This window comes from Neofelis nebulosa, chromosome 16 (assembly GCF_028018385.1).
Source record: "Neofelis nebulosa isolate mNeoNeb1 chromosome 16, mNeoNeb1.pri, whole genome shotgun sequence".
NCBI classification, from domain to species: Eukaryota; Metazoa; Chordata; class Mammalia; order Carnivora; family Felidae; genus Neofelis; species Neofelis nebulosa.
The window spans coordinates 46,406,016-46,425,557 of NC_080797.1; the positions used below are offsets into that span (position 1 = coordinate 46,406,016).

Consider the following 19,542-nt stretch of genomic DNA (forward strand, 5'->3'; position numbering starts at 1 on the left):
CATTCTGGCCGGTTTCAGAGAATAGCTGAGTGTGGTGGTGACCGTGTACTTTCTCTTCAAGACATATTTAAAGCGCGGGGGGGGGGGGGGGCGGGGGGGCGGAATTTGTGCCTCGCCCAGCCCCACCCTGCCTCTGGAGAGAGGTTGGAAGTAATTAAATAAGACAGGTCCAGCTTGGGTAATGGAAGGCTCGGGAGAGTGAGCCCCTTCACTCCAGTTCTGCCGCTACAACCAGGCCCGGGGTGGGGGGGTGGGGGGGTGGGGGGGTGGGGGGCGGGTAGTGTTTGCAGACGTGTTTGCAGGCGGGGTTTCTTGCTTGAGCCATAACCTGCTATGGAATCTCGTGGGCCTGTTGGTGGGTGTCAGGGAAGCCGGTGCTGCCCAGATGGGCTGTGAGAGTTTCCCAAACAGGCCGGTACCTGCAACACCTCTCCGCACGTTCCCGCCTCCGGCTTCTCCCTCGCTTCCCCCTTTCTCTTCTGACTCTGTGCCTTTTTTCATTAACACTTACCGGTTGGGACCAGTTTGCCAGCAGTGGGAAGCTCTGTGAGCTTTGGCCGGGCCCAGGGCAGCGACCATCCCTGCCCTGAGAACGGTTGTCCGTTGTCACGGAGGCGTTCACAGACCGTCTTCCCTGGCGTGGCCCGCACTGGGTCTGGAGCTGCTCAGTTCATTTTAGCAGTAACATTTGTAGAGTCCAGCAGGCTGTGTAAACTTATCAGGTGTGTCATTAAAGGACTAAGGAGACTTTTGAATGTCTCAGAACCGTAACGTTGTCTGTGCTCCTATTTTAGTAGCTTCTTTCATGCACGTGCTCTGTGTATTATCTGGGTCTGTCTTCAGAGGGGTTTATTCCTCCTCTTGCTGGTGGCCGGTGTTATGTTTGTGGCCCCTTGGGCAGGGCCCACCCACCACCTCTCAGGATTCCGGTGTAATTCACTTGAATCCAGACTGATCCAAAGAGAAGAGACCCCGCCACTGGGCCTTAAGGCGCTAAGTAAATCCAGCGGCAAAGTGACAAAGTGACTCTACCCTTCGGTAGTTTATGTTCTGGGTGAAGAAAACAGAACACACACACACGCCTGTGTGAAGTAGACTCACACACTTGTGCACATTCCCGGCCGTAAAGGGGTTTGGGGCTCTTTTTAGTTGGTTAACTACGAGGTGTGGTGTTAGTGATTCCGTACTAAGTGTTGGGTGCTGGGTCAGGCCGTTGACTTATATTATCTCGTTGAATTCTTCTCGGGGAGGCTACCGTGGTCACCCTTGAAAGGTAGTGTGGGACGCAGACTTCTCCTCCAGGCCTGTCCGATAGCAGAACCTGAACTTTGGGTCCTGTTCCAACCTCGGATCAATCCGCAGGATGGACTTGGGGTGGGGAGGATGCAAAAGAAAGGAAAAGACCATGACCCCCTGTGGTCCCGGGACAGTGCTGGCAACTGGACATTCGTTGCCTGCTTTTACCTGCATGGTGGATTTTGGTGTCGTCCAGTCCTTCGACGAAGGTGAACAATAAGGGTCAGGGAGGTCGGGTCTCAATAAAGGTTTCCCAGGTAAGGCAGGATAGCAGCCAGAAGGAAAAAAAAAAAAAATCCCAAACACCCTACTTCCTCTTCTTCCATGTCCAGAACTTTCCATCCTCCCAGGCCTCCGTTCAGGATTTGCCACCCACGTTTTAGGTTTCCCTCACTGTCATTCCTCACTCCCGTCACCCTTCCCATCGTGCCTGAGGTGGCAGCTGCTTCAACTGTTTATTTCAGGTGGCAATCAAGATGGGTGAGACTGCTATCATGGGGCTGAGCTCAGGGAGTTTAAATATGTCATTACTGTAAGTAGAGTGGGTGCAGAACACCACACCGGGAGCTTTAAATAACTCAAATTGGAGGTTTGTAAACCCTTTTGTGCTTTTCTCCCACCCTCCTCCCAGAAATTTACCCCCACCCCCCTGGTTAGGGATGTCATTACTTGTTTATATTTAAGATGAGATTATGAAGGGTGGCCATTGGCATAAGGATTCTGCTACCTTGGATGGCCATCCTCGCCCCCTGGGTAGCTGTTCTGATGCGGTCATTAGAGAAAGGTAAGCTAGCCAAAGTGCTCATGGTGGGCCTGACTGTGCAGTGACCCCACTGTGACACCTTAACAGGCCATTTCTTTCCTGGCCTCAGTTTCTTCTCGAAGGGAAGGAATTGGAAAACTTGGGAAGGGTCAGATAGTAGATATTTTTGGCTTTTGCAGAGCATAGGGTCTCTGTTATAAACATCTACTTCTGCTCTTGTGTGGAGAAAGCAGCCATAGCCAATCCATAATTGGATGTGGCTGTGTTCCAATAAAACTTTATTTATAAATACAGGCGGTGGGCCGCATTGGTCTCGTGGGTCATGATTTGCCAACTCCTGAACTAGGTTATTCCTAAGGTTGGTTTCAAGCTTGCAAATTTAATAATCTGGAAAATGTGTTTCAATAAACATGCGTAGGAGGGTATATGGCTGGATAGATAGATAAGGCATCTGTAGACCGTAACTAAAGCAAGAGATTCTCAATAGTACCAAGCGTGATAGAGTAAGTGAAACAGTCGTAACTGTGGTGGAGCTAATTTCTGGACTTCAAGTTGCAGAAACAGTGAAGGGATTCTCTATTTGGAAAAAGCTGCTATTTATAAACCGGAATCTTCATCCTATGAGTAAGATCTAGGGATCCGTAGAGTATTTCCAACTCCTTTTTACATGTGCTTGATCTGAATTAAACGAAGACTCAGAATTTGTGAAGTTCAGATTTTACTACAAGAGCTTCTTTTGCTACCAGTTGATGTTTCTGACTTCAGGGGATGTGTGCTTTGTGCTAAGCTGTTTGATGCCTTCTAAAATTCGATTCTCAAGGCTGTCCAAGCAAGAAAGGTGGAATATTTATCACGCAGATGGCCACACTGGTGTTGAGAAAGGTCAGGGAGTTGTCTGAGATCACACAGTCCATGCTGGGGAGAGCCCAGACAGTCACTTTTGTACAACCTAGCCTCTTCTTTGCTGTTTGTAAGCCCCCCTCTCCTGCTTCACCACGAAGCAGCCTGTACTCGGAGGGAGCGGGTTTTGTCCATTGGTCAAGAATGTTGATGTGCAGCAATTTATTTCACTGCTTCAGGTTTCCTGGTGGACGTTATCTGTGCTCACGATTTCATATGTACAGGCATGATGTACACAGACTATTCCGGAAAGTGGCACATGAATGGTGCTCTCGCTGTGCACGTACAGACCCAGACAGTCGATCGCAGGGTTCTCCGCCATTCTGCCTGCATAGCCGTCCGGAAGAGCCCGGCTTGGTAATTAAAAAGCACTGGGATCAAAGAAGCCCCGAGTGTGCGGGCTTCCTCCTTCTCAACCCTTTCGGCCCCTCCTTCAAGTACCGGTTTCTTAAATTCTCACTTATAGGATTTTGGAGATCAAAAAGAGGCCTTTAAACTTAATGAATTCTCGGCTTCGTCCCGGATGGAGCAGATCTGCACCTTTCAGCTGCTCACCTCGATGATAGGGCTGCTCGGTGCCGGGCTCGCTAGGTAATTCTCACTTTATGTAACTCCTGTGAAAGCCAAGCAGCCCGCATCTGGAGGCTTCCAATTATACTTCACATGGTGAACTGTGTAATTAGTTTGGAAGACTTACGCTCAGTCGTTGGTTTATCCTAATCGGCTTTGGCTTTCCCCACCAACAAAGTGAGCTTATTTTGCTAAGCCGAAGCGACTCTGCACCCTTTGTTCCAGCCTTTTATTGTCTGGTTCCTTTCATTCTGTTTTACTGCCAAAGTTCTGTTTCATTAGGCCTACAAGTCATTTCCAATTCAGTGGGCTGCTACAATCCGGCCTTTATCACTCGGAGGCCCCGGTTCCCATGTCCCTTCTGGGCCAGTGCCCGAGTTTGCGGTTTGACATGAGGGCTTTAACCCCTTCCTGGGCCAGCCCCTTGTTGTGGTGGATGGCCAGGAGAGGCCTTCAAGGAAACGGTGCGGAGACCTAGAGCCCTTCAGGCCCCATCCGAGGGGAGCCCCGCGGAAGCGAGGTGGAAGGGGGCCTTCGGTGTCCTTTTATTGGATCGGGGTTGTGTGTGGGCCTATAAGAGTGAACAGAGAACAGTGCTTGAAAGCTTTTGGAGAAAAAAAAAAAATTGAAAGCAAGAATGAATTGGCTTTTTAATATGATGAGATCTTTTCGTTTATCCCGCTTGTGTGTGGCATCGTCGGAGAGTGAGCTCTAAGGAAGGGTTTGACACCTATTATTTTCTAGCTCTGGGTTTTACGTGCAGGTGGGATGTTCACGGCCGCTGCTCAGATAGTCCTTTTGATACAGTATGTGTGAGGAGAGTTAAGATCTAGCATAAAAATATTATAAAGCCTTTGAAATTTGAAAGGCAAGAGATTTGTGAGAAAATAAATAAGCAACTTTACCATATTCCTGACGGTGGACTGTGATTCTGAGGTAATGTTTTATCACTTCCAAATGTGTGTTGTGGATAAATGGAGCTCCGTGCGGCGTGCGGTTCTCTCAGACCATGCCTGGAAAACAAAAGTCCCCGTGTGTCCTTTGTGGGCACCAAAGCTCCCAGGAGGCGTTTGTTTTCTGAAGTGGTTTGTCCGGGTGGACTCACTGGAAAGTGGCCGGCACGTCCCAGCCTCGCCTGTCCTCTGCTCGTCCTTGCTCTGGAGAGCCCTGAGGTTGCTCAGGCCTTCTTGAATTATGGCCGTGGAGTGGACCAGGAAGGGCCCCGTTTGCTCTCCCCTCCCTGGCCGGCCGTGCTGAAGGCTACTTTTGTGTTAAATTTTCTTCCTGTAATAACCCAGAACAAGGCCAACACTGTCCTCATGTTTTATTAATTCTCTGTCTGGTTTGTGTCAGTCTCTCCCTTCGGAAGTGTGTCATATGGGGGAGGGGACTTTATTTGCCCTCTGACCCCTGGCAGAGCTGCTGAGTGCAAAAAGTCGAAGTGAGCAAACAGGAGAACCGCCTTCGTCTGCCTGCCTCGGCTTCCTAGGCCAGGTGCCTGCAAGAAAACAGGCAGTAGCCACAAGTAATGTGATCCTTGGGCTGTGCAGGTAAACCCTCCTACCACACAAACAACTTTGTGTTTTCCTGATGAACTTTTTCCTCTGTGGCTAGATTGCTGCTGCAGCCAGTGGCAGGAGTTGAGTTAGAAATCGATTGGGCACTCCAACCTTGCGATCTGACTTCTAAATTCTTTTTTCCTTCCTCCCTCCCTCTGTCCCTCCCTCCCTTCTTTCCTTCCCTCCCTCCTCCTTTCCTCCTTCCCTCCCTCCCTCCCTCTCTTTTTCTCTCTCTTAAAAAGGGGCTCCTGAAATAGTAGGTTTCTAGGAAAACTTCACATTTCCTTTTTAGTGTATAAAATATAGCCAGCCGTTGTTGGGCAAATGCATCAGACAGACATTATTATTGCTGTGTTAACAGTGTTTTAAAATACACAAATAGAAAAACAGGATGCCTTCTGGGTAGCAAGCTGGGAAAACTTTGAGATTATGCTAATCAAATTCCATGGTTCATGTGCGTAGTTAGGTAGAGCAGCAAGGCCCGAACTTTCCGGCTTGGCTGTTTAACTGTGCTTCCCCGCTTGGTTCATCCTTACTGAATTTTTCTAGGGGCCCGGAGAAGGGGAAGGCCAGGCGCCAGGGAGGCCCCAGGCAGGAAGGGGTTAATGAGCCCTGGATGGGGGTGGGGGGCTGTGAAAGGGGAAGGGGTCTCAAGCACCTCCAGCAGCTCACCTTCCCGGAGCCCTCCTGGCAGCCTCTGAAGACGTCACTTACAATGGAGTTGTTAGCATGAGAAAGCAAGCCTTTCTCCCCCTGGACGCACTTCAGTGGGAACGGCAAGTGTCTGAGAAACCGTGGTTCAAGCTTGTGCCAGTGGGTGCAAGGAGTGGTTCTTATGGGAGAGAACGCTCAGTTCATTTAGACTTGGCATAGAAACCGCATTCCATTGTCTGGTGGAGTGAACATTGATATGGAGATTCCTGCCTACCCCCCACCCCGTCAATTGGATACCCCATTACATGGGTCGCGTATGCTTTTCTTTTCTCTTTCTTTCTCTTCTCCTTTTTTTCCCCCTTCTTTTGTCCTCTGAGAATTAGTCTCTCTGTAGAACGGCCGGATCTGTCAAGTTACCACCCTCTAAATTTTTACAGCTCTGTATATTCAGACTTGGTGTTTGTGAATTAGCTAAAAGCGGGCTGCCAATCGGCACTTTATTTACATTCGAAGCCATAGGAGTGAGAGCCCCAGAAAAATGTTAATATGCAGAAAGAGGCAGAAGGGTTGAGTTTCTGACTGTTGCTAACCTCACCACTGCCTTTAAAACCAATCATGAGGCACACGGCTGATATTTAATAGCTTTTAGCTGATTATTTTTCTTCTCCTCCTCTTTCTTTTCTATCCAAGTTGACCTGGGTGTACTTGAGCGGAAATGAAGTCATCCAAATGCTGAATTAGAATAATCACAGGCCTCCAAGAATGAAATGGAAGCAGAGATTAAATGGTAGAGGGAAAGCTGGCATTAATAAGCATCGGGAAAACTTTGCATAAAATAAATAGATTTGATAGATTGAATTTGTATATCCTTGTCTCCATTTTTCTCCACTTGGTGTTGTCCTCCTAGAGTGGAGTTCCTGGCAAAGTGGGATTTGTTTCGCCATGAGCCCACATACCTTCCGCAGCCTGGGTGATGGTTCTTTCTTCTTCGTGGAGCGTTTGTGTGACAGGGAACGTTTCCAGGATGGAAGAATCTGGATGGAGGGGCGGTGACTGGGAAGGGTTGGTGATTACTTGTTGCGAGTGTGGGGGGGGGGGGGGTGGTGGGAGGCCCGAGGCAGATGGAAGGCAACACAACACGCTGCAGGCAAACAATGAATATTGTTGACCTATTCCTGGTGGTAGGGAGAAGAGCAGGGCTGGATTAAAGTAGGGTGACCAACTGTCCTGATTTGCCTAGGACACGAGTTTCCAGGAACCTAGGACATACAGACCAGAATGAGTTGGTCGCCCTGAATAAACGGGAGGCAAGAAAAGGGGAGACACTTGTCCTGAAGCTCTTAAAGGGGCTGAAGCCTTCTTTGACCACCTGCAGGCAGATTTAAATATTCCTTCCTGTGTGTTCCAGAACGCTTACTTCAGACCCTTTTACAGTCTGCCTTTCTGATTTCACTAGGCCACTGTGGGCAGGAGCCAGCACAGGATCTGCAAGTTGTTAAACAAGCTGTCGGCCTGTGGAAGGCAGGACTCCCCACCCCACCCCCCCACACACCCACCCCCGACAGACCCCAGGCCTGGGGCAAGTGCTCCTCGCTCCTCGTTGACTTGGAGTGTAGGACCCTTTGGGCTCCTACTTGGGGATTATTTTTCCGTCTCTTGACAGTAAAAAATTCTGCCCTGTGTAGGGAAAAGTGAGTTCCTTGTAGTTAAAGAGCAAAATAAGGCATTCATTCGATTAAAAAACCCAGCAGAGTGGTTTGTTTACAGGAAGTCAGTTTTCAGGTGGTCTGATGCAATTTGTGCCATCGGATTAGCTGTGAATTAGAGATTTTTGGTTGTTGAGCTTGCTCATGGTCTTTTATTTTATTTATTAAAAAATTTTTTAGGGGCGCCTGGGTGGCTCAGTCGGTTAAGCGTCCGACTTCAGCCCGGGTCACGATCTCGCGGTTCGCGAGTTCGAGCCCCGCGTCAGGCTCTGGGCTGATAGCTCAGAGCCTGGAGCCTGCTTCCGATTCTGTGTCTCCCTCTCTCTCTGCCCCTCCCCCGTTCAAGCTCTGTCTCTCTCTGTCTCAAAAATAAATAAACGTTAAAAAAAAAAAATTTTTTTTTAATGTTTGTTTATTTTTGAGACAGAGAGAGACATGGTGCAAGTCCGGAAGAGACAGACAGAAAGGGAGACACAGAATCTGAAACAGGCTCCAGGCTCTGAGCTGTTAGCACAGAGCCCGAAGCGGGGCTCGAACTGGGGAACAGCGAGATCGTGACCTGAGCTGAAGTCGGATGCTTAACCTTAGACTGAACCACCCAGCCCCCAGCCCCGCCCTCCCCAACTGTCTTTTATAATTGGCAGCGGAGATAAATATCTTCAGACTTGCTTATTGTTTGTAGAGTGTTAGTATTTGGAAAGAAAGAAAACGGTTTAGGGGGCTTTTCACTTCAGGAAATCTAAATAAGATTATGGGATGACCAGAGGTGGCCTTCCTGGTCTGCTTCTCAGCTTTCTTAGGGAGGGGTGGAGGGCAGGGTGAGCACCGGGCAGACACCTGCTGGAGGAGTTTGAGAGAGACTTGGCCGATTCGCTGATAGGGAAGAAATTTTTTTTGATTTTTAAAAAAAAATTTTTTTTTTTTTAACGTTTATTTATTTTTGAGACAGAGAGAGACAGAGCATGAACAGGGGAGGGGCAGAGAGAGAGGGAGACAGAGAATCCGAAACAGGCTCCAGGCTCTGAGCTGTCAGCACAGAGCCCGACGCGGGGCTCGAACTCACAGACCGCGAGATCATGACCTGAGCCGAAGTCGGACACTTAACCGACCGAGCCACCCAGGCGCCCCGATTTTTATCTTTTAAAAAGACCACCCCCATTTCCTTCCTTGATATACGTGTTTTTGTAGCAAAAAAAGGAGGATCTCTTGGTGTCATAGCTTTTCTTCGTTCCAGCGAAGTTGGCAGCTGTGCTCAGATCCCGAGATTCCTATTTGTTGACAGCTTTCATGTGTCTTTTGACTTCTATCTGTCCAGACAGCCCCATGAGGTAGGACGATTTCATCGTTTTAAAGTTAAGAAACGAATGGGGCGCCTGGGTGGCTCAGTCGGTTGGGTGTCCGACTTCGGCTCAGGTCATGATCTCACAGCTCGTGGGTTCGAGCCCCGTGTTGGGCTCTGTGCTGACAGTTTGGAGCCTGGAGCCTGCTTCGGATTCTGTGTCTCCTCTCTCTCTGCCCCTCCCCTGCTCACTCTCCGTGTGTGTGTCTCTCAAAAATAAACAAACATTTAAAAAAAAATTAAACTTAGGAAAGGAAGGTTGGGAGGGTGTAAATGACCTGCTTAGGACACCTCAGCTGGATTGCAGTAGGCCCAGGGTGCAGAGGTCCTGGGTTTGCTGTTCCACCTGGGTTTGCTGTTCCCCCTGAGCCACTCACGCTGGGCCGCCTGCCTCAGGCATATGCAGTGCCCACGAGCAGCAGTGTGCAGTGCCGTAGGATTACTGTGGCACACCTTCCAGGAAACTAGGACTTTATGGTTGTTTTGCTTTAAACATATTATATTAGAAGAAATATTATGGCACAGAATGCAAAATTTGCATAATTGTTTTTGAAAACCCGTGAGACTTGGAGACATTTCAGGATAGCTGCTGGCTTCATTAGCCTCTGTCCCCAGTCATTTGGGCTGTCCCCTAATTTACTTGACCATTAGGAATACTTGGGTAGAAACATTGAGAATTACTTCTGTTCAGCATAGGGGTTGGCATACTTTTTCTGTGAAGGGCCGGATAATAACTATTTTCGGTTTTGTGGCCCAGATGGTCTCTCACAGCCATTCAGCTCTGCCACTGTAGCGTGAATGACAGCAGCCATAGACAGTATGAAAACAAATGGCTGTGGCTGTGTTCCAATAAAACTTTATTTACAAAACCACAAGGCTGCTGGGTTTGGCTCTTGGCCATAGTTTGCCGACCCCCTTGTTTAGCTTATTGCCTGGTAATAAGGGCGGGGAATTTTTATACTCAGACTGTCCGATATAAAACTCAACTCACCCATTTATTAGCTCTGTAACCTTGGGCAGGTCATTTAATTTCTTTCTTCCTCAATTTCTTTATCTGTAGAATGGAAATCAGGATGGGACTTACCCTATATGCCTGTCATGATGATTAAATGCACTAATACCTGTATTCTAAGTTCTTAGCATTCTGCCAGAAACAGACCTAAGTGCTTAATAAATGTTAGAAGTAGTAGCTGCTGTAAGGTTTTTTTTTTGTTTGTTTTTTTTTGTTTTTTGTTTTTTGTTTTTTGTTTTTTTTTTATAGAAAGATGTGTTCTGGGGCACCTGGGTGGCTCAGTCGGTTGAGCGTCTGACTTCAGCTCAGGTCATGATCTTGCGGTTTGTAGGTTTGAGCCCCCCGTCAGGCTCTGTGCTGACAGCTGGGAGCCTGGAGCCTGCTTTGGATTCTGTGTCTCCTTCTATCTCTGCCCCTCCCCCACTTGTGCTCTGTCTCTTTCTGTCTATCAAAAATAAATAAATGTAGAAAGATGTGTTCTACTTCTTTTTTAATGTTTATTTAGTTTTGAGAGAGAGCGAGCGAGAGAGAGAGCAAGCAAGCGCACACAAGCTGGGGAGGGGCAGAGAGAGGGAGACAGAGGATCCAAAGCAGGCTGTGAGCTGACAGTGCAGAGCCGGTTGTGGGGCTCGAACTCACGAACCGTGAGATCACGCCCTCACGTCGCATGCTTAACTGAAGTCGGGTGCTTAACCAACTGAGCCACCTAGGCACCCCTGGCTGCTGTAAATTTTATCCTCCGAGACCCAGATTCAGCCTCTGGAATTGCCTTTCCTGTTCTATCCTGCAGTAGCCCCGACTTGGCGTGCGCGTGCGTGCACACACACATGCGCGTGGGCGTGCATGCACACACACGCGCGTGTGTGCACACATGCGCGCGTGTACACACACATGCACGCGCACACACACGCATGCGTGCGCATGCGCCTGCGCACTCCACGGGCTCTTCCATCTTTTCTCTGGGTGGGCCTACCACTCAGTTCGTCCCCCCTCCTTATGGGTCACACAGATTGAGGAGTCTTTCCTGGGTCCTCCCAGCCTAAAGGTGGAGATTCAGTGTCTTGTCGTCTTCTGCGGCGTGTGCCTCCACTTTGGTCCGGCTACCCTGATGCTTCCAGTTTGTGGAATTGACTTCGAGTTGTTCTGGCCTTGATGGAAAACACGTTGAACTGATTTGGGCCAAAAGAGAGTTCTTCTGGTTGGACCCTGCTGATGAACTCTTTAAACTTGTTTAAAGAATTAAACTCGTGGTGGGGGTAGGAGATACTGTCTGGAAATTGTCCCAATGTCATTTGGCTGATGTTTGTTGAGAATATATTTATATATATTGATTTGCTAATCTGTTTATTGAGTTTATTTAGCCTCTTGAGGGAGCTTTTCACATCCTCATTTAAGTTTTCTTTCCTTTTCCTTTACATGCGATTCTAATAAGCTTGGTTTTCTGGTTTTGAATTTATCGCAATTATTAAAGGGTAGGAAGATGTTAATAAACTCAGTGTAAAGAGGAGGGGAAAAAAACCCTATAAAAACAAACAAGACTTCGATCTTTAAAAGTGCCACGTTGTGGGACCATTTAGTGCATGGAAATAGCCATCCTTCCTCATTAGGTCCAGAAGGCATCTTGTCTGGAGCCTCGTGCATCATTCACTGTTCATTGATTCATTCACCAGATCTTGATTATCTTCCGAATTGCAGGCACTGAGCTAGGAGCCAAGGGCGCATCGGTGAACGAAACAGACAAGATTCCCTGCTCACGTGTCACTGAAGTTTTAGGATGGGGTCGGGGAGGACCAGCCAAGAGCAAACAAGTAAATAATAAAAATAATGACAGATTGTCTCTTAAGGAAAACAAACCAACAACTGAGCGAACCCATAAAGGGAATCTTGGTTTATCAAGACAAGAGTCAAACACGTGTACCCTCTTTGCCCCGAGTAGACGGTCCATTGCAACAGGGTAGAGCTGGGTCTGTTGACTCGCCGTGTGGCCCCAGGACTGGCCCAGTGCCTGGGGGGTAGTTAGTGCTCAGCAAACAGTGGCAGAATGAATGGGCCCTCTGTATCAGAGGGCAGAGCTGTGCCACTCATGAGAGAAGGAGTTTCACATGGTGGAATTAGTTTTTCTTTTTAAAAACGAGGCTTTAAGGGATATAGAATATATCCTGTTATCTGAGTATATACAGTTATCTGAATATATAGAATATATTCTGTTATCTGGAACATTTCTTTATGTAGAATCCATCACTCCCCTGAACCCGGAATAAAGGAGCTATTTATTTATTTATTTATTTATTTATTTATTTACAAGATTTTATTTATTTATTTTTTAAAGATTTTATTTTTAAGCAATCTGTGCATTCAACATGGGGCCCGAACCTACAACCCTGAGATCAAGAGTCGCACACTTCACCGACCAAGCCGGCCAGGCAGGTGCCCCTTAAAAATATTTTAGTTTTAAGTAATCGCTCCACCCAACGTGAGGCTCGAATGCACAGCCCCAAGATAAAGGGCAGCATGCTGTATTGACTGAGCCAGCCAGGCCCCTAAATGATCTATGTCTACCCTGCAGTAAAAGTTTAATGGAACTGAAGGGGCTTTCCGGGCAGGGCGGACCTGGCCAGCGTGGCCTTTCACGGAGCAGGTAGCTTTTCAGGTGGATCTTGGTGTAGAGGGTAGACACCCAGCTGCCCCGGGAAAGGGATGGATGAGAGAAGGGTAGGAATGGGATGTATCTTTTCGTGTCTCACCGTCTCCCCTGTTCTTCTATCTTTGGTCTTAGACAAGCAGTGGAGCTGCTGAACGGGAGGTATCAGGTAGTGTCTGCGGTGGGATTTGTGTTGGCTCTTAGGAGCGTAGGGCTTCCTGGGGTGGGGGCACTAGGTCAGCGCTGGGCAGTTTCTTCCCCAACTTGTCGTTTTGTGATCATCCAGGCTGGGCGGTAAAAACAGCTCCATCACTGTTAAGCCGAAGCACAGACATCTCTGATGTTGGGAAATTTGGCTGTGGACAGAGAGAACTCGTTTGTGGGTACCTTTTTTCCCCCCTCTCGAAAGAACAGGGGGATGCCATTGGCATTTATTGCCAGGCTCTTGGAAATTGTCTGGGTCATGTGGGATGGAGGTGAGTGATTCTGGACTTTGGACTCAGGTAGACCTGAACTTGATTCTGGAGGCCACCACTGGCTGTTAGCCTTGGGCTAGTGATTTTGCTCTGTGGAGCCTCATTTCTTGTCTGTGAAGCAGGCATACAATTTTATTTACAGGGGCGCCGTGAGAATAAAAAGAGACAGGTTTGCCCAGTGTCTGTCACGTGGGTGCTCAGTAATAGTGTCCCCTCCCTGCGTGCATCCCTCCCCTACACACACACACACACACACACACACACACACACACACCCCCTGTGTATCCGAAGTCCGAAACTGCTAACTTATGCCAGATTCGTCCTCCTATAAATTCCCTACGGTGATCTGTATGATGCCCTTCCTAATGTGCTCAATGGATGGTTTTGAGTTTCTTTTATTTGTTATAAGTTTATTTTGAGAGAGAGAGAGAGAGAGAGAGAGAGAGAGAGAGAAGGGAAGGGCAGAAAGAAAGGGAGAGAGAAAGAGAGAGAATCCCAAGCAGGCTCGTTACTGTCAGCACAGAGCCCAATGTGGTGCTCAGACTCACGAACCGTTGAGATCATGACCTGAGCCAAGATCAAGAGTTGTATGCTTAACTGATGGAGCCACCCAGGTGCCCCTGGTTTTGAGTTTCTCAAGGACTTGTTTCTGGCTCCTCCCAGTGTCTGCCCCATGCCTCTGTAACCATCAGTTCTGTGACAAATCCTGAACCAAAGAAGTCCTGCCTCTAAGATCTTGCTAGATTTAGCCCAGCTGGAGCTACTGTGGGGGGAGGCCAATGGGAGGATTTGGCTTTTTTTCCTCTTATGCTAATGAAGTGAATATGGCAAGGAGTCACAATATTTTCTTTCCAGGCAAAGAAATGTTGTTGTAGGAGAAACAGCAGGCCGGGGAAGCAAATGCGATCTTCCTGGATTCTCTCAAGGGAGGAATAGGACAAATTGTCAGCTTCTGTTGAGAAGATAATGCTCTCACTATGATAAATGCCAAGTTTCTATTGAAAACCACCACCTTAATGGTGGCGTCCCCAAGTACTCGGAGCATGCCTGGCAACAGAGGCTGGTGATGCAGGAGAGCAGATATTTGTAGGGGGTTTGTTTGTTTGCAATGAGAAATCAGTTTAAAGCAAATGAGACAGCGCATTACACATGTTCTTTTAAGGCAGCTTTATGGAGCTAACTGGAGCGCTCCGGTGCGGCCTGCACTTAAAACACACCTATGGGGAGACTTCCACCCTCAATAAATATTTCTTGCATATGACTCAGATTAAAGGAGCACATGGGACTGGAAAGCCGCCTAAAATAATTTCCCCTCCCATAGGAAGTAGCCGCCGTAATTCACTTGCAAGTTATTTCAAAAGGCCTGTTTGATAGAAATTTCTGCCTTCTCGTGAACTGGGATTTTTTCTCGCGCTGTCTGTCTGTAACATCCCTTCTCCACAAGGGCAAGTCTGGTCGTATTTAATGGAACGCCGCTCCCTTGAAGGGCTTCTCACTTTTTGGTTGCCTTGTGAGGGGTGCTTTATGCTGACTCCTCTTCATCTCTTCGTGGTAACTGGTCTGCCTTGTAGGCCTGTGCTCAGAGAGACCTTCGTGCTTTGGGGCCGGGGCTTCCTGGATGGCTGAACAGTACATTCAGGAGCGCTAAGGATGCAGAGGCAGGGCGGGCTGGGGACCGTGGAGCCAGCTGGAGGGGGGGGAGGAAAGAGGGCTCCATCAGCTGTTACTGAAAAGTCCTGAGGTCGTCCCTGCTTGTCCACCTGAGGCGGTGGTGATGCGGTGAGGGGAGGCCGGGAGCCTGCCAACCATCACTGACGTGTAGGGATGGTGATGGCCGCCGTTGCGCTACTCTGTGCCTCCCATGCTTGACAGCGGCCATCTTGCCCGTTCCCCGACAACGGCCTTTGAAGGTGGGTCATGTCTTCATTTGCCTCGACACCAACCTGAGTGTTGACCTTGAAAAGGTGCTTGACCGACATTCCGGGTTCCATCCGAGTTGGCATGGAGGGGAGGGAGTTGCCCACAGCGTGTCTTACCCCGGATACGGCAGCCCTAACCGGGTCCGCTTTGGGAAGAAACAAATGGCGAATGCTCATGTCAATAGACCTTGAAATAGTGAGTTTGACTTTGTCATCAGCTGGAGAGCAGAGAGGGAGGCAGAGTTCAAATCAGATGTCTGCATTCTCCTTGCCCAAATATATTAACTGGCGAGGACATGCCCTGGGATTTTAAAGACTCTCCTCTTTTTGCCAAGTTCGCAGTTTCTCTCTGATATCTTATTCCCTCAACCCCACCAGAAACTACAAGCCAAGATAGTTTGTTTGACCCATGGGTGGGGCAGTGGACACTATTTTTTCAGTGCTGGAGTACTCCAGAGAACATTAGTCAGGCTGTCTCAGTTATATTCAGTCTCATTATTGCTTCCCAGATGCATTTAACCCGGGCCCTGCTGGTGAATGGATTTGGCAGCCCAAGGAAATTGACAAAGATGACTCCTCAGATGCACCTAGGACAAAATGATGGTTGAAGTTGGTGGTTTTCTGCAAAACCCAGAGCTTGTAACCTCGGGAGGGAAAGTTTGTATAAAGTGTTCTAAATCAAGAGTGTTCATTCCAGATACCATTTTTTTTTTTTTTAAGGCACCAAAAAGAAAGACCATTTTTATATGTGTCTTGCTATGTCATTTTTATACGAGTCCTTCGGTCTCAAGAGATCATAGTCACAGTTTCTTATTCATATTCTCATTCCTGGTACCACGCTTATGCAGAAGAGGGGTTGACAAATTGTAAGGGCCAGATAGTAAATATTTTAGAATCTGTGGGCCATATGGCCTCTGTCCCAACTACTCAGTTCTGCCATTGTAGCGCAGAAGCAGCCACAGACAACATGTAAATGAGGGAGTGTTGGCTGTGTTCCAATAAAACTTTATTTACAAAAACAGGCAGGGGGGCTGGGTTTGGCTCGTGGGCCGTAAGTCGCTGTCTCCCGCTGTACACATTCCCAGGCTCTAGCTTGAGTCTCACAGAAAGTGAGGATTCCATATCACTGTGGATATGTTTAGGGTCAGTCATAAACTGATTTAGATACTCCTTCGGAAGAACGGCCCTTTCAGTGTAGACGTGCATCAGAAAGGTATATGGTGTGGTGTCATGCCCGCCCTCCTGTCCATTTAGAAAAGTTCTTCAAAGGAAGTAGCCGCAAACATATGGTCAATCAAAGAGGGTCGACACACCAGGAACATTATGGTGGACAGGCAAGTAGTGATCCTGGGGTCTCGCTTTTTCTTGGGTGGTGAGTGTTGCTGCTCAGTGCTCTGTGTGGCTGTGACAGCCGCAGGCTGGAGGATTCCATCTGCGTGTGCAAAGGCCTGCTCGTCTCGCACCGCTTGTCCGACCACATTCCTGAATGTGGAAGGTCAAAATGGAAACTTGCCTTCAGCTTCAGGGTGCAGATCCTTTACTCTGCTAACTCACGTCCGTGAGCCGAGAATTTGGCTATAATCATTTCTCTAAGAGAAGAAAAAACCTGCACCCATGTGGATTTATTTGCACTCCTTAGCTCTGTGAAAACCCCGCGACACGGACATGTCGATGAAAATCTGGAAATTAACACGTGGAAGTTTTTATATAAGACCTGCTTTGAAATTTCAGCTAAACATTCGGGCACTAAAAAGAGCTATATATTTATACCTGAAAAACTCAATTTGATGCAAGCTGCTTCTTTCTCCATTGTGGTCACGTGGGCTGAGGTTCTTGGTATGAAATGTAATTTACACAAATTAGTCCAAGGCAGGTAGAGTGTGAAATTAAATTGATGCCTTGATTTCTGTATTCTCTCGTAAGTGTTTCTCTGAAAATTTGTCGTTTCTGTCCTAGGAACTTTGAAGTATGGGTTGTTGTTTTTTTAACAGAGCAAAGAAGTTCTTATTGGCCAAGGACATGAAACAACCTTAATTACAGGGTAGAGAGGCATGTTTCATTTTGTTTTGTGGCTAAATATTAGAGTAAGCCCAAATTGGGCTACTAATAGATGTAGAGAGCTCAGATTTAACATGCCTGTTACATTTTTCAACTACCTCGACCAATCCATTGAATTTCTTTCACTGTGACTAGTTTGCTCTAAGCCATGTAGATGTGGAAGGGGTGTTGGAGACCCTTTAACGGATGAGAAAACTAAAGCTCCAGAGTAACATTGGGACCTTGGTCATGTCACCCCGGGGCACCCTGGGTCCTGGCTGGCCTACCTTGTGCCACCGAGGCCCAGCTGCTGCCCCTCTTCGTGGGGCAATTGTCGGTATTTGGTGTTCCTTGCCTCGGCAGCAAGAATGAGTCAGGTATGAGGTGTCTGGTTCAACTTTGACCAAGAGGAAGGAGAATCGCCATGTGTTCAGAAGTAATCCCCGAGGCCAGCTGAGGGGCCTCATTAGAACATTTGAACAAAGGCCAGAATGACTTGGCTTTACCTCCACAGCAGCACGTCGGCCCTCCAGGACTGAGCCCGCCTGTGAAGTCTTCGGGTGGTTCCGTTGACCACCCTCGGCTGACAAGGGTCTAGGATGTCTGTGCTTGCTTTCTGCTAGAAGAGTAGCCCTCAGCAAGGTAGACCGGGGTCGGCCCTGCTGACTTTGGAGTGAATCATTTCTGCCAAATAACTAGTGGCTGATGCTCGGGGCACTCCGGAAAATGAATTATGGGCTCTCATGATTTTTATTTGTCCATGGTGGCATGGGTGGTATTTATCTCTCTTGTCCCCGCTCTCCCCCTGCTTCCAGAGCCTTTGTCTCCATCTGAGTCAGCATGACATGGTTTGAAAATTGCCTGTTTGCCTTTTAATGATGATTAATGTCCATAGCCATGTTTCAAATTTAGGATCTCTTGAAGAGTCTCTGAGACCGTTACCAAGAGCAACCTGCTGAGGGAGTTGAATGTGCAGAGCGCGGTAATTCTGCCTAGGTTAGAAGCCTCCTCGATTTCTCCTTCTTCCCTGCAGCACCTCGTGGACCCTTCTTGGGTCTTGGGCGCAAGGAGCCGAGAGTGGGAGTGGGGTGGGCGGGCCCCCGGCCAGTTTGCTGAACCTACCCTCCTGGTCACGTTGGGTTGCCGCCTGTCCGTGGGGTATCTGGAAGGGCCACTTCTTCTTGCCCCTCCCTGCCACCCTGCCCCCAAATCAGAGAGGCCAACGAGGAGCTAAATTTCCTCCACAGCAGGTGCCTGTCATCTATCTGAAGATAGTTGCCAACATCTGGTACAATTGCCTCCGCAAACGCAGTAACAAGGCGGCCTGCAGTTCAGTCGCAGGAGCGAGCGGCACGGCTTTAATGATAACAAGCTGTCGGCCTCCCCTCTGAGATGAATCCACCTCACAGATGTTTGTCTAGTTTTGGCAATCGTATCGCACTATAGCTTTGGTGATTATGCTCAACTGGAGACTATTACAATAAAAGAAGTTTGAACTTGTTCCATTTTTACATCCCACCCCCCTCTCCCCTGTTCTGAGGTATAATTTATATCGGCGGCTGTAATATTGGTTCCATTACTGAGGCCTCTTTACTTTTTATGATGTCGGTGGGGCTGCAGCTTATAGCCTGGCTTCCTCTACAGGTTAATGTGTTTTTGTTACATCCGAGCTTCTAATGTCCGCACTTTAATGGCCCCGAGGCGGCCCTTCTCACCTTCTGTCGGAGGGCATGTGGACGCGTGATTGCTTTGACTTGCTATCTCCACTCACGTGTCTACGTGGGGCGTGGACATGGGTCACGTGGGAGGTTTGGTGCACATACAGGACAGTGAATGGACGCGAAGGAGAGGCTGCAGTGGGAGACAAGGCCCGGACACATAGAACCTTCTAGATTCTTGTTGGCTTTCCTCTCGCCTCTCCTTCCGCATTCACTCCTCTTCTGTCCCTCCTCCTCCTCCCTGTCGGAAGGTACAATGCGCTTTTACTAAAACAAGCAATTCACGAAATAAATACAACAAATAAAAAATCACAAGTTGGCGAAATGGCGTTTGGAGGCCTGTTGGGCAGTTACCGCTGCGGTGTTCCAGATTTTGGGCTTTACTGTTACACAATGGCTTGGCTTAATAATTAATATGATTTAATATTAGACGTATTTACTACTAGAGCTCTGTATACGAAAGCCGGAAGGAACAACCAAGGTCAGATTTAGTGATAGCAGATACTACGGATTTTTGTTAACGGCTATCATTAATTGGGTCTTGGCTGTGTTCTAGTCGCTATGCTGATTGCTTTTATTAATATATAAATATATAATTCCTACACTACTCCTGCCACACAGGCGTTCTTACTTCCACTGTCACAAATGAGGAAAATGAGGCTCAGCGGCATGAGGGTCCATGCTCAATAGCACAAAGAGGCCAGGGGACAAAGGAAGCTCCTGGTTTAGGGCCAGCCCACTCCAGGCCCATGCTCATTCTCCTGTGGTCACTGTCATCATTAAAGTTGCTTGCTGCCTGAATTGATGTCGTGGAAAGATCTGCCCATCTGAGAGGCAGTGCATTGTATAAATGGGTACAGGATAAATCACCATCATCTCTTGACATTCAAGCCTTTTTTCGTTTTAATTTGGGTATCACTTTGTCAAAGATTAGGAAACATAAATTTGGCAA

General features: G+C 48.0%; 1 protein-coding gene and 1 long non-coding RNA gene across 12 annotated transcripts in view; one reads left to right on the plus strand and one right to left on the minus strand.

The window, feature by feature from the left end:
- MSI2 (musashi RNA binding protein 2) overlaps window positions 1–19,542 on the plus strand; it is a 394,179-nt gene that overhangs the window by 134,993 nt on the left and 239,644 nt on the right. The window lies entirely within an intron of this gene.
- LOC131497808 (uncharacterized) lies at window positions 2,761–5,875 on the minus strand. The gene is made up of 2 exons (XR_009255169.1): window positions 5,761–5,875; window positions 2,761–4,542 (listed from the first exon to the last, which is right to left on the minus strand). It is a non-coding gene; the product is annotated as an uncharacterized LOC131497808 (long non-coding RNA).